The following is a 13,072-nucleotide window of genomic DNA, read 5'->3' as shown; positions in this document are numbered from 1 at the left end:
CCATACTCCTAATTTGTCCCTCCCCCGGCCTACCTGTCCCCTCAGAATATTTATTGTCCCCACCACTGCCTGGAACACAATTTATAGACAATAACCTACATATGCACACAGTTTTAAAAAGAAATATATTCCCCAACTGGTAATCTGAAATAATAAGAAAGTAGTTTTTAATTACATGTATGTAATTTAACATGTAAAGGCTCAGACACATACTGATACATACCAACACTCCACCTGTGATTGAATGTTGTGCCTGTTAACACCGACTAAGAAAAATGCAGACTAGGATGGTGGCCGGATTTCCAAGATGGTGAACAATTCTCATAATGTTCCAAACAAAAGAAGTACATCCCTACTTGATTTATACAGTAGTCACATTTTGAGAAGATTCATTGTGTAAACTTGTGCAAAAAGTGCTTTTGTGCTCCTATATAAAGCAGTGTAGGTTGTACAACCAGATAATTAAAGGTTTTTGGCCCACGTGAGTGTCTGGCAGGACATAAGAACAGCCTGCAGATATGGGGCAGTTTTCAGCTCTGCAGGGCTACCTAGGATTCCTGGTCCCCACCAGGAGGGCCCAGTCTCTGAGACCACCAAGAAATGCCCTCACAGATTTCCTGAGCACTGCCTGTCGAGCAGTGCCCTCCCCAAGGAGACCACAGGTATAGGGCCTGGTAGCTGGTGTTAAGGATGTTGTTTTTTTCAAAGCCATTGGAGGAATCTGAGCAGAAGAGTGATATACCCTGGTGTTATGTTGTGTCCTCCCCACATTCATATGTTGAAGCCTTAACCCCCCTCAATGTGATGGTATTTGGAGGTGGAGCCTTTGGGAGGTGATTGAGTTTAGATGAGGTCGTGAGGGTGGTGCCCCCATAATGAGATCAGTGCCCTTATAAGAAGAAGAAGAGACCAGAGCTCACTCTCCCTCCACCACATGAGGACACAGTGAGAAGACAGCTGTCTGCAAGCCAGGAAGAGGGCTCTCACCATAACTCAGCCATGCCAACACCCTGATCTTGGACTTGTCGCCTCCAGAGCTGTGAGAAATAAATGTCTGTTGTTGAAGCCACCCAGGCCATGGTATTTTGTTATGGCAGCCTGGGCTAAGACACCTGGCCTCTACTTTACAGGATCAGCAGGTGCTGTGTTGAGGCTGAACTGACAGGGCCAGGTGGAGGCTACTGCACTGGTCCAGGCAAGGGAGGACGTGGGCTTGGCCCTGAGTGGCAGTGGGGAGTCAAACTCAAATGGAAGAAACTTGCCGATGCTAACAGACCCCTTTAAGTCATCAAACTGGGGTTCTGTAGAATATATACCTGTTATTCCACTTCATGGTTTCCTAACTGTTTACTTTTTTCAGGGGCCAACAGACTGGGAGTGTTTTTTTTTCTTTCTACAGAGTGGTTTTGGCAGGTGCTTTTGTTCCTCAACCAAACACGTGTCGCTGTTCCCAGAAATGGAGATGTCTCACACCACAGCAGCAGACTACACTTAGTACAGAAAACGAGTTGTATTTGTTTTCAGAAACTAATTTGAGTCCTGGCATTTTACCTTAGGTGTGACCTTTCTAAGCTGTGATTTTGTAACTGTAGCAGCACCACTGTCTGTCTCTGAAATGTCACCAGTGAACATGGCTGAGTGTGTTTCATTGCTGCACTCCCAGCCCAAATACAAACTGAGAATGTTGCTGTCATGTTTTGTGTTAGATTCGTTTTACAAAGCTTGCCTTGGCTTGGTGGAGTTAAAGGACTTTTTTCGGTATTGCCACGGCCGGTTTAGGGCTTCTTACACGCCCCTTGGAATACTAGTTAATGCTAAGTTTGACTCTCAAATCTTCATCAAATTGCGGCTTATTCTGTAGCAACCCCACTCCCATTTCCTTCAATCTCCTTTCCAGTAATAGTAGGTATGGAGGACTGGGCCTAATTTATTTAGTTAGTTATTTACTTACTTATTTTTTTGGCTGCGTCGCTTGGCATGTGGGATCTTAGTTCCCCGACCAGGGATCAAACCCGCGACCCCTGCATTGGAAATGCGGAATCTTAACCACTGGACGGCCAGGGAAGTCCTGGACTGGATCTAATTTAGAACCATTCTTTACTAACTATAAAAATATGCTGCTCTCCCAGCCAGACAGGTCTAGACTCCTGAGATGTCCCCTGAATGGTTAATATTGGAGATTTCTTATGTGGGAAGGATTAAAACAAAATTAGTTATTTGAAACTTGAAGAAAATCTTCCCACATGACTTTCTAAAACCATGTGCCTCTTTTCACAGTTCCTACTTGTGCTGACAGTCATGGTGCACCCAGGCTAGAAAAGAGTGACGCTCTGCCCCTTGGTCACCACGTCCTGTCCCCTGGACTCGTGAAGGGTCTCCCAGATCTGACTACTTCTCCCTGTCCCCCTTGCCAGTGTCTCAGCCCCGCTCTCGACATCCACCTCCTGGATCCACATAACAGTTTCCTGACCGCCATCCCTGCTGCCTGCCTTATGCTCCCATTCACCCAGCACGCAGCCCTTGGACATACCCTCTAGAAAGATTACCTGGACCGTGCTGCACCCCCTGCTGAAATGCACTTGGTGTTGTCTGGAGCGGTGCTACTCCGTGTGTGGTCTTCCCACCCCTGTTCCTTGTCCACGAGAAGTACAAAAAGGGAGCGTTAGCCTCGTCCATGGTGGGTTGGAATTTTCAACAGCTGGCCCTTCACCACAGTTAGTTTGCGAAGCACTGGACCCCGGGGTGGAGTCTGAGCTCCTTAGCACACGTGCAAGTCGGGCTTCCCAGTCGGGCTCTCACCCCCCTCTCCAGCCTCAGCTGCTTGTTGCCGCCACGATATCCTCTCCAGGTCTCGGAGACATCGGGCCTTTGCTCATGTCCCTTCCCTGCCAGCAGCCTGCCGTGTTGGGCAGGCCCCTGTTTATCCATTAAGACCCCCTTCACATCTTACCTCCTGGACTCCTGCGGGGTGAGAGCCTCCCTCATCGAGCTCCGGGGGCATTTCATTGAAGCCTCTCTTACGACACTTCCTGTTTGCTGTGAATTTTTTTTACATTTGTCTTCCTACTGGACTTCTAATTCCTTGAGGGTGGGGTCTCTGGACAGCGAGGGATGCTCTAGTAAACTTCTGAGACACCCAGCACTGACTCAGGTCCCAGGTAACCCGGAGAAACAGGTGAAGCTGGGCTTTGCCTCCTCAGGATGTACTGTCATGGAAGGTTCCAGTTCCTGATCTTGAGTTGCACATGGCTTGTTGTGACTTTCTGCAGTTGGTTTTCCGTCCTGTCCTTCAGGCGGTGCACACGTTCCCCTGAAGAGTCCAAGATTTGCCCTCAGAGGTGTGAGGGAAGCATGAGAAGGGGAGGTTGTGAAAGGGATGACTTTTCATTAGTAGTTCTAATCTGTTTTCTCTTAAGGAATTTTCTAGGCTTAAGATATGCATCACTACCTTTCTCCCTCATTGCTTAAGCACAAAAAAGGCGTTCATTTGTTCTCCATTGTTTCAGAGGACTGAAAATTAAGTTTTTGAGAGGGGCTGTGAGGGAGGCCTGTTTCTGCGTTTGAGTCTCTTGAAAAAGTATTTTCTCTCTTTCTCTTTTTTGTGTTTCATGTTTTATCACGAACGATTCTAAACATATACAAACATCGAGATAATTATATAACGAAGCCTCTTGTACCCATTACTCAGCTTCAGTAAGCACCAGCTGGTACCCAGTCTCGTTTCTCTGTACCCCCATTCACGTCCCTCCCACACACCTGGGATTTGCTTCAGAATAATACGTCTCACCGTCCGGAGGGCCTTATGAATTTATGAATAGCAGTCATCACACGCAGTAGCATAGGTTTCAGCTCCAGCGGGGGTTCTCTGCAGCATTGCTTGCAATGTATCGGAAGACAGTTGTGAATGTTGAAGCACCCAGTAAAAGGCCAGTTTGGGCTGTGACTTCGTTACTATTCTCTTGCTCATCATCATGGCTCAATTCATGGCTCAAGAATGAATTCTGTGAAGTCAGTGACATCCTGAGAGGCACTGGGGCCTAGTCCCAAGCATTAAATTGTCTTATCCTCCTTCACGCTTGGTTATAGTTTTAATTCCTTCACAGCTGGTTATAGCACGCCGTGTGCTTTTTTAGGTCTGAGTTACTTCTGCTGAGGGGAGGATGAGTAAGACCATAGAGTTCGACAGCCTTTGGTATGGGTGGTTTTTCAGGTGACGTTGGTATTTCTACAGGATCGTCTTTATCACACATGACATTTGGTGACTTACAGAGATTACCCTGCAAGAAAACTCATAGCATCTTCCCCCAGTTCTGATGAGATTTGGAATTTCACTGTGGCTTTTAGGAGCTTCTGATTAGATGTCCATTTTATTTTATTTATTTTTGTTACATAAATTAACCTGTGCATCATAGGCTAGCAACATTTCAAATGGTGGTGCTTCTACTGGTCCTTCAATTCCTTCAGTCTTCTGATGACAGACCTTACTGTGATGGCAGGTGGTATTGTAGGTCCAGGCACCGCCAGCTACCGTTTTCAGGCAGGAACCACAGTGCCAAATGCCCACAGCTCGTCTCTTCATCTTGGTTTTGCCACGGAAGGAACAAGTGTACTTGGCGTGCTGGCTGATTTCAATTTTCTTCACCATTTTCCTGGGGGAGGCATCGTAAGGGGTCCCATACTTACCCACGATTCCGACCTTCTTGGTGCATTTAGCCATGTCGCCGTAACCTAGGTCCAAGCCCAGAGAGCTAGATGTCTATTTTAAAATGCTGTCCTCAAGAAAGCTGAACTTCGAGGAACATTTGAGACTTGCCACCTTACAACTGGGACCTAACAACTTTAAGGGGAGTTCAAGGCGCAGGTAACCAAAGTTCCTTCCCTCTGGAGGGAGGAAATGAGGATTCCCTGATTAGTTCACTTGAGTGCATGAACCATATTGGGGATACTTAGGTTTTGAGTTAAGGGGGTGTGTGTGTGTGTGTGTGTGTGTGTGTGTGTGTGTGTGTGTGTGTGTGTGTGTGTGTGTGTGTGTGAATGGCCTTGTTTCTACCAATAAATTTTATAAGAAAACAGTATTCGACCCTTAAGCATTTTCTTGAGGAAGTGGCAGCTTTTGCCTTCAGACTAACCAATCTAGTTTCACCATCAGCTAGGGTCAAAATCTCCATGTCCTCTTTAACTCATTCCTTTCCTGCACTTCATTTTTCTGATCAGGACAAAGTCCTGTTGACGTTCTTCTTCCCCTCCTGTGTGGTTCCTGCCCACCACCCTCCCCGCCCACCCCCCCCTGCCCCCACTGGCTCAGACCTTCTTACTGGGGTTATGGCATTGCTTTCCTCAGTACCCTTTTGATTGCTGCTTCTCCTCTGTCTCATCTACTGTGTCCCCTGGTGCCTGCCTGTCTCACCTTCCTTCAGAGACTTGTACCACGTTTCTCTTCTTCTCAGAAGCCTCCAGCTGCTCCCTCCTTAGTGCCCACCACACCACCTCCCAAAGTTTCCACCCCTTTCTTCTCCAAGGTCTCACCCCTACCACGCAACCACCTTTCTTGTTTTGCTCGCAGAAGGAACGAGGCTCTGAAATATTTGGCGTACGAGAATGCTTAAAGGGAGCATAAAAGCAGTTGGGACTTCATTTGTGGTCTTTTGGTCCTTAAATACCTTTCAGGAGGGCCAACCCAAAACATTTCTGGTCGCTGCTGGACGTGCACTTAGAAGGGTCTGGTTTGCAGCGTTTCTAGCTGTGTCACGACATCTTACTCGTACCTGGAGAGGCCTCCCAGTCAGAGAGGGAGCTGGTTTTAAATGCCAGGTGTGTCGGGGCCAGCTGGGCGGTTGTGCTTTAGAAAGAAGAGGTTAGGAGGAGCAGGGCAGTAAAGCCAGTGCCCATCTAGATTCCTCCGGAGAAGCAGTGTGTTCCAGAAATATCGATGCTCATCTAGGGAAGGGAAGAGAATGATCTCGTAGGGCTCCTTGAGCTCCAGTCAGATGGGCAGCCTGTTCTGGCAGCTTCTGTAATCAAAGCGATCTTATCCCTTCCTACGTGAAAGTAAGTCTGCCCAGCGTCTCCTCCAGAGAGGGGCTGTCGGTCCCAAACTGCGCTTTGAGACAATTATTTAAATTGTGGTTGACTTCATCAGAGGCATTTTTCTGTGTTTAGGGAAGCCTGAAATAGTGCTGACCGGGTCCATCTTGCTCGTCCCCTGGGTTTCTCTTCTCTCTTCCAGCCCTGTGACATTGTAGGATCAGGCTCTCAAGATTTATACTACAGCTGAGGGTGGGCAGGAAGAACAGGCCTTTCTTTTCAACCCCCTGGAAAGGTATTCCTTAAATAGCTTCTTTTTTTTTTTTAGCTTCTCTTCTTAAAATTTTTTTTTCATTTTAGAAAAATTTCAACACACAAAAGTAAAGAGAATAGTAAGAAAGCCACATGCACCCAGCCACCCAGCTTCAGTGGTGGTCCACACATGACGTCCCCCTCCCCCTCCTCCATCATTTTGAAGCAAATGCCGTATCATTTTTTCCCATAAATTTAAGTAATTTTTAAATGTGAGTGAACAAGCAGAGCTACACCTGGGCAGTTCTTTTTGGCTTTTATCATGTAGGTTTCTGTGTGGAAAAGTCCTTCTCCTTAGGATAAACTTATCAGAATGATTATATCCCACATGCAGTATTGGATATCTTAAGTTATCGACTTCCTTTCATTCTGCAGACAGGATTACCTGCTAAGTATGAGGGGAGCAAAGACCCGGGCAGCACTTACACAGGAGTTCACGCTCTGATTATTCATTGAACCGTCATAAGCCCCAGGCACTTGCCTGTGTGTATTTCACAAGAAACAAAATAGATAGTCCCTGCCCTACACAGTGCTTAAAATTCAATCCAGCCCCCAGATTTTTGAGAACCAGAGAGGCCACATGCAATTAAGTGCCTGTCACCTGAGAAATGTGGTAAGTGCATCATAAGAACTTACCAAGGGAATTAATTCCCTGGCGGTCCAGTAGTTAGGACTCCACACTTCCCCTGCAGGAGGCCCAGGTTTGATCCCTGGTCGGGGAACTGAGATCCCACAAAGCGGCGTGGCAGCCGAAAGAAAAAAAGAACATACCAAGTGCAGTAGGCGTTCAGTTTCTGATTTCCTGGAGAGAGGGGCATTTGAAGGACAAGCAGAGGTGGATGGACGGAGTTGCGGCAGGTCATGGTGAGCGCAGAGACTGACATGACAGCATGGGCTAAGTCTGGGGAGGAGATGTGACGAAGAAGAATTGGGCCCAGGTGTTACAGAGCCTTGAATGCTTAAGGCCTGCGGTTCCTTTGTGTGCGGAGGGGCCCTGGGAGCCCCGGCAAGCTCTCGAGGCACTGCAGGTAGTTTTAAACTTTTAAGAGAAATACAGCAGCGCTGCACAGTGTCAAACACCACGCCTGAGGCAGCCAGTACTTTCCAGCATTAGATCGCGCTGCTTGCCTTTCAAGGACGTGTCTTTGCACAGCTGAGTTTTGGGCTGTGATACAATTCAAATACCACCTGGAAATCAACATGGCATGGTAATGAGAGTGGCTGTGTCTAACAAGAGTATAAGATTTGGAATATGTGCAGCGCCCGACAGGTACACACATCCCACTAGTGAGTAATTATGGTTAAGAATGAAATAAACGTTTCTCTTTCAGTTTACGTGTAGTAGTATTTTTTTCCACATGGCCTCTAAGTTGCGAGGCCCTAAATACTCCAGTCGTTTGGACCTAACCACTGAATAAATGGAACCATTAGGTATTTCTTTTGGCCTCGGGCCTTGTGAAGAAATTACCAAGACACTAAGGGTGCTGTGAACCCAGAAAGTTTGGGAACCTCTGACCTGAGCCATAGAGATGGAAGGTATTCAGTCGGCAGAGGAGAGCCGTTGTAGGATTTTACGTGGAGGAAAGACGAGAACAGATTTGCCTTTGTCGGCCCTCGGGCGGTGGGTGGAGTGCACGTCTGAAGGGCAGAGATCCGAGACAGGGAGCTTGGTTAGGAGGCTGCCTAGAGCCCGTGGGAAGTGGTGACTGCCACATTTTGGTGAAGGAGAGGAAAAGGAGGACATAGATTTTTGAGAAACGTTTAGTAGGTCTAATCTGATAAAACTCAGGATCTAATTGAATGGGAGAGGGTTAGAATTAAGAGAAGGTGGGGGGAGTCAGGAGAACTCGGAGGTTCCAGATTGTGTGACCGGGTGGAAGTGGGGTCAACGAACCGATCTGGGGGATGCAAAAGGAGGAGCAGGTTCAGGATGGATGACGGGTTCTGGGGCTGAGAGACTCCATAAGCAGTTGGAAGTGGGACTGGGTCAGGGGCTCTCCTGGAGAATGTTGCCAGATGTCACGTGGGAGAAGGATTTGTCAGTGTTTATTAGACTCGGCCACTGGAACTTGACACTGGCAGTTGTGACCTTATCCTGAGGGTAGGGGCCAGAGAGCAGCGCCTTGAGAAAGGTATGGAAAGTGAGAGGGTGAAACAGAGGATCCCGAGCGTTGGTTTCCCAGTACGGCTCAGCGTCAGAATCACCTCACATGTGTTACAAATTCAAATTCCCTGGCTCTACCTACAGAATCAACTTCCTGGGGGAAAGACCTAGGAATCAACATTTTAAAAACTATAGGCAAAAAAAAAAAGTGGTTTTGAAGAACCTAGGGGCAGGACGGAAATAAAGACGCAGATGTAGAGAATGGACTTGAGGACACGGGGACTGGGAAGGGTAAGCTGGGATGGACGAAGAGAGTGTCATGGACATATATACACTACCAAATGTAAAACAGATAGGTAGTGGGAAGCAGCCGCATAGCACAGGGAGATCAGCTCGGTGCTTTGTGACCACCTAGAGGGGTGGGTTAGGGAGGGTAAGAGGGAGGAGATATGGGGATATATGTATATGTATAGCTGATTCACTTTGTTATACAGCAGAAACTAATACACCATTGTAAAGCAATCATACTCCAATAAAGATGTTTAAAAAAAAATCTTTCTGGAATTTTGGTAGGAATTGCATTATACTTGTATATCAGTTTGGGAAGAATTGGTATCTTTTCTATGTTGAATCTTCTATACTATGAACATGGTATGTCTCTGCATTTTAGATCTTTTCTTTCTCTTATCAGCATTTTGAAGTTTTCAACATATAAGTCTTGTCTCTCTTTTGTTTGATTTACATCTAAGTATTTTTTTAAGAACTGTATATGATACTGTGTTTTTAATTTTGATATCAACGTGTTTATCAATTGATTTTTGTGTGTTAAAAAATTTTTTTTAAAGATAAAAAACTCTAGACAACGTACACATTGCTGGCGGGAAGGCACGGCCCCTTTGGAGGACTGTGGCAGTTTCTTGTCAAGTCAGACGTAAACAGTATGGCTCAGTCATTCTACTCCCAGGTATTTTCCCAAGAGAGATGAAAATATAGGTCCAAAGACGTGTACGCAAATGTTCCTAGCAGCTTTATTCATGTTTTTCCAGCCCAAAATTGGAAATAACCCAAACATCCATCCACAGATGAACAATTGATGGTATGCCCATACAGTGGAGTACTATTCAGCACCAAAAAAGAACGGATACACTTAACATTATGGGTGAATTTCAGAAACATGATGCAGAGAGAAAGAAGCCAGACAGAAAAGAGAACCTCCTGTATGAATTCCATTTGTGAAATTTTAGAACAAACATAACAGATCTGTCAGTGGTGTCTGGGGTGGGGGTTAGGTTATTGAATCTAAGGGGATATGGGAAGATGTTTCAGGGTGATGGAAATATCCTGTATCTTGATCATGAGGGTAGCTACGTGGATGTGCATGTTTTTCAAGACTCATCGAGGGAATTCCCTGGTGGTCCAGTAGTTAGGACTCTGTGCCCTCACTGCCGAGAGCCCAGGTTCGATTACTGGTCGGGGAACTAAAATCCCACAAGCCATGCAGCATGACTCATCAAACTGTACACTTAAAGTGGATGCATTTAGGAGAGAACGGGGAGCATGTACAAAGGAGGCAAGGGGACCCCAGGGGTTTGGCGTGTTTATAGGCAGAGGGGAAGGAGTTAGCCAGAAGGATTTGAAGATCCCTGGAGACAGGATACCGTCTGGGGGCTTTAGATGTGTGAGTGTGAAATATCTGTGAACATGAAGGTGAAAACGTCCTTTTATAGAGATGTGGAGGGAAGGGTGGGGTTGGGCAAACCTGGAGGGTGAGGGGTAGGAAGTTTCTGAGAACCCGGTCTGCCCCCCTCACTTCCCCTGTGCCACAGAGGGGAGTCATGTGCGGAGAGGAAAGAGCCTTGAGGCAAGGGGTGAAGGTCTGAAACACCAGCTGTGAGGAACGGGGAACAGAGGCCAACCAGTAGGTAGATAAACATATCTCCTATGACATGGGGCCCAGCTGGCCATACACGTATTTTGGTATCACACACGTGATTATAGTGTTTTCTTCGGCAGTGCTCAGAAGCCTGGGCAGAGGAAAGGGGATTGCTAGGTGGATTCTGGGTTGAGGGTTGATAGAGCAGAGCTGCTGGATTGTAGAAGTGATCAGCAATGGATATCCAGGCAGGGCAGGAGTGGAAGTGGGAAGGAAACTAACATTTATCGATTGCCCCCCCATTCAGTAAATATACTGAGCAGCTCCTGTGCGCCAGGCACTGTTTTAGATGTTGGGGGTATAGCAGGCAGCGAAAGATAAATCCCAGCCCCCTTGGATCTTCCAGTGGCCCAAGTCAGACGTTTAAAAACATAAGCAAAATACACAGTACTTTGGAGGTGGTCAGTGTCATGGAGAAAAATTAAGCAGGGAAGAGGGGTAGGGAATCCTGGGGGGCAGGAGATGGTCGTGGAAGACCTCTCTGAGATGGTGACATCTGATCGAAGACCTCGGCACAGGGAACAGTAAGTGCAAAGGCCCCGAGGCAGGGGCAGGCTTGGCAGTACTCGGGAATACCCTGTATTCCAGCGTGGCATTCCAGCGTTCCTCCTCACCAGAATAGAGTGAGGAGGAGATAATCGGAGAGCGCCAGGGTGGGTGTGGGAGGGTGGGGTTGTGTGGGATTTGTAGGCCCAGGGTGGGTGTGGGAGGGTGGGGTTGTGTGGGATTTGTAGGCCGCTGTGTGAACATCGGCCTCTACTGAGTGAGATGGGACCCATCAGAGGATTGTGAGTGGCAGGGAAGCATAATCTGATTTACGTCTTCAGAAGGATCACTCTTCTCTATCAAGGCACTGACTTACAGTCTTAACACATATTTAACCTTTAATCCACACGGAGATGCTGCATGAGTTTGGTGTTATTATCTCTATTTCTTTTTTTCTCTTCACTGATGAGGAAGTTGAGGCTCAGAGAGATTTGGCGGAGTAGGATTTAAGCATAGGTCTTTCTGATCCCAAAGGGCACACGGACTAGGAGAAAAGGGAGCGCTTTTCTCCTAGGGATGCTGTGAGTAGGAAACAGGATGATGCTGTGAGTAGGAAGGGATGCTGTGGGATGGGATGCTGTGAGTAGGAAACAGGATGATGGAATAGACCACGGAGTTTGGCTTCTCATGGCAGGTGCTGGCGGAGAAATGAGCGTCAACAGAACGGTTTGAGGCTTGCCCGCCTTCTAGGAGAATGGCGTTAACAAAATCGGGTAGTCAGACCAGTCTGGAGAGAAAGATGGAGGGTGTGATTTGGACAAGTGGCCGTCAAGGTGCTGGCAGGAGATAGTGGAAATGTCCAGTCAGTCCAGAAAGAAGAGCTCGAGAGATGGGGACCTAGAATTTCCCCACTGTGGTTATGGTTGAAGCTACAGAGGTGGATGTGCTCTCGGAGAGAACTGAGGGGAGAACCTGGAAAAGTTCCTCCCTGTTGGAGTAGGGAGTGGGGAGGAGAGGGGAGAGGAGTGGGTGGGAGAGAGAGAGAGGGAGAGGTGAGTGAAAAATCAGTGCAGTGCAAGGGCCACAGAGGCCAGGAGGTGGAGAGGCTCAAGGAGGGGAGGGATGAAGCCCGTGGGCTGGGGCAGCAGGCACGTGGGATAGCCCGCGGGGTGAAGGGTAGAGCTGTTGTTGCTGATGGACTGAGAGCTCAAGAAGGGAGCAGAGTGAAGAGTGCGGTTGGGGTCCAGCGCAGAGGGAGAAGGTGTGAGGTTTGAGAGAGGATGGGATCGAGGATGAAGGCGAGAAAGGTATTCTTGGAAAGACGAAAACTCACTTCTTTTGTAGATACAGGATGTTTACATTTATTTTAAGTCATTGCTGCCTCAGATTGAAAAGGAGGATTCGATCCGCACGAAACAGGAGCCCTGAGTGTCACCTGACCTCACCCAGGTTTCTCCAAGAGTAAAGGTTGTGCCGTTTCAGGTCTGAGCTGGATGGACCCTGGAGGGGAACCGAGTACAGTGGCTGCTCCCAGGGGAGCAGTGCGCAGATCTGTTTCTGTCTTAATCTTGGAGACCAAACACTGATTTCAGCTTTATTTTCCTCTTCTGATATCTTTACCTTTACCTTGAATAACACCCATTTTTATACTTGTAAAGTAACCCCCCCCCCTTTTTTTTTTTTCCTTCTGAAAGTAAAGCAGCTTTGTGAGATGGCTTTTATCCTTATCAGTCCCCTATAGGTAGAGAGGCTTATTTTGTACCAGTGTTTGTTTATAGCCTTAGGGTTAGGCCACTGTTCCTTTTCACATGGGTGATTTTTTTTTTTTTTTTTTAAGAGCAAGAATCTTGCCTGATACCAGTTCTCATTATTAAATCCAAAACAACTCCTTTTTCGTGTTAGGCTTTCAGTGCACGTTTTCAGATGGTGCCTTTTGCTGGCTTTTCAAATATTTTTATCTTTTAACCTTTTCTGTTATGGAAAATTTCAAGCATATGTAGAGAGAAGAGTAAAATGACAGGCCAGTGTTGTCAATTCTATCTTTGAACATTTGTCAACAGGCTGCCGTTCTTTGTCTTATCTGCCCCCTTCCCATATGATTTTTTTTTTTCCCCTGTAGTATTTTAAAGCAAAGTGCAGGTTCAGATGATTCTTTAAGGGAAAAACATGAGTGGAATAGGTCACGGTTACGCATTTGCTTGCGTGTATCGGAG

The 13,072-nt window shown here is 47.0% G+C and overlaps 1 protein-coding gene and 1 pseudogene across 2 annotated transcripts in view; one reads left to right on the top strand and one right to left on the bottom strand.

Moving 5' to 3' along the window:
* ERN1 (endoplasmic reticulum to nucleus signaling 1) overlaps nucleotides 1–13,072 on the top strand; it is an 82,863-nt gene that overhangs the window by 30,833 nt on the left and 38,958 nt on the right. The gene's annotated exons all lie outside the window — the stretch shown is intronic.
* LOC307177148 (large ribosomal subunit protein eL43-like) lies at nucleotides 4,307–4,975 on the bottom strand (annotated as a pseudogene). The gene has a single exon. The product of its transcript is annotated as a large ribosomal subunit protein eL43-like (transcript).

The sequence above is a fragment of the Stenella coeruleoalba genome (assembly GCF_951394435.1).
Source record: "Stenella coeruleoalba genome assembly, chromosome: 19".
NCBI lineage: Eukaryota > Metazoa > Chordata > Mammalia > Artiodactyla > Delphinidae > Stenella > Stenella coeruleoalba.
This window is presented reverse-complemented; position numbering and strand designations above follow the sequence as displayed.